Source organism: Cryptomeria japonica, chromosome 11 (genome assembly GCF_030272615.1).
Source record: "Cryptomeria japonica chromosome 11, Sugi_1.0, whole genome shotgun sequence".
Classification (NCBI taxonomy): domain Eukaryota; kingdom Viridiplantae; phylum Streptophyta; class Pinopsida; order Cupressales; family Cupressaceae; genus Cryptomeria; species Cryptomeria japonica.
The window spans coordinates 459,256,970-459,258,839 of record NC_081415.1 but is presented as its reverse complement, the minus strand read 5'-3'; positions in this window follow the sequence as shown (position 1 = coordinate 459,258,839).

Genomic DNA, 1,870 nt, shown 5'->3' with positions numbered 1-1,870 from the left:
ATTTTTTTTTTTTGTTTCTGTTTTTTAAACCTCCTTCGGTTATGCCAAAGTAGTAAGAATGTTCCAAACTGACCTGTATCTAGTTACTAGTCATGATTGGGTTGCACTTTTCTCCTTAGGTTCTCAACGGATATAAGTTAATCATTCCTTGATTATCTAATCATGATTCATCTACAACTCCTTGTACTTTAGTAGGGATTCTGCATGATTCCCAAACCATCTCTACTCTCCTCATCATTTACTTAGTCCTTTCAAGATTATTTTCCCATAAGGAACTAGTTGTGACTTTTCTTTGCTCGATCTCCAATTATTGGACATAACTATGAAAGGACTTAGGATTCATTTGCAATTACATGATTTAATCCAGAGTGGTTCACGTCTCCTTATTTTCCCATCTCAATTTATCTATAGAATAACTAGGGTCATTTATCAAGGAGATTTTCATTCACCATTTCAGCCTTCATCCTCAAAGATATCCATCACTAGCTTCTTTGCATTGATACGAGAATTCCCTAATGGATGATCTTAATAGAGTAACCTAGTACGGCCACAAGCTTAAGGCACCTATCCATTAGGATAGGTTAATTCTTAAGCCCAAGATTTATAAGGGTACCTCTCAGATCTCTCTTCACTAGTGCCTCATATGGCGATCATGGTTTTCAAACCACCATAATTTCACATAGTTTTAAATGCTAACTAGAACTGTCTCTATCTCAATTGACTTGCTTACTGCGCCTTCATCTCATGTCTATCTAGCTTGCTTGACTTGCCACGTCAAGAACATATCCCGACTGATGGTATTGTCAGTTACTATTAGGAGTATTCTATCGTAGAATTAACTCCTCATACTCAATTTGACTAGGTACAATTGTTGTATTTAGGTTCCAATTGAATGGTAACCTCATATGTACTAGTGATCTAAATCCCATTATAAAACATCAAAAGTATTTTCATATATATATTTTTGAAATTTTCATAGCCTTTGGGGTCTCATTATGCCGTAACCATTATGACTAATGAGTTTTGAATCTCAGGGCTTTTGGCGACCCTTGGAACCCCCTAAATTGATACATGTTGATCCTTTGGTTAAAATGGATCTCACTCTTATCTCACTTCATTATTTCGCAAGTTTTCACCTAGGTGTTATATTCCGAAGTCATAGTTTGGATCGACTAAGTTATGAATGTAGCCCATGTTCTCCAGTGTATGAACCTAGGGCTCTGATACCAAAATGTCATGCCCAAACTTTTGGGCAAAAGCACAATGACAATTTTTTATTTTTTTAAACACTTAATTACTTGTGACCTAATTAGATGTGAGAACTTTAAGCTTCACTAAAAGAAATCTTGATTGACACTAAGAATGGGCTTCTAAAGTAAGGGATAATTTAACTACTTAATTTAGGAGACTTAATTCTTATCTCAATCTCCTAAGTGGATTAATAAATAAATTAGATTTTAATTTACTTAACAATTAGATTAAGTACCATTATCTAAACTAAATAATTTTAACCCTATTAAATCATTACAACCCTGACAACTAATTAACTCGCCCAGGTCAATCTTTGATTTTAATTATATCATGAGTTAATTATTATTCCCTTAAATATTTAAATAACTCCAAGATTCATTAAATTAATATTAATACCATTCCTCATATATATAATAATTTAAATAGGCAAATATTGAAATGTTCCCAACGTCTTCAATTTAACATTTATAAGTTGGCTTAGAAAATAAATCTTCCTCGAGTGACAATTAAACTCCTTAAAAAAATTTAATAATCAAATACAATTAAATTACATGTTTAGATTAAAATAATCATTTTCACTAAAATTATCCCCTTGGGGACCTAAACATTCATTTCCCAA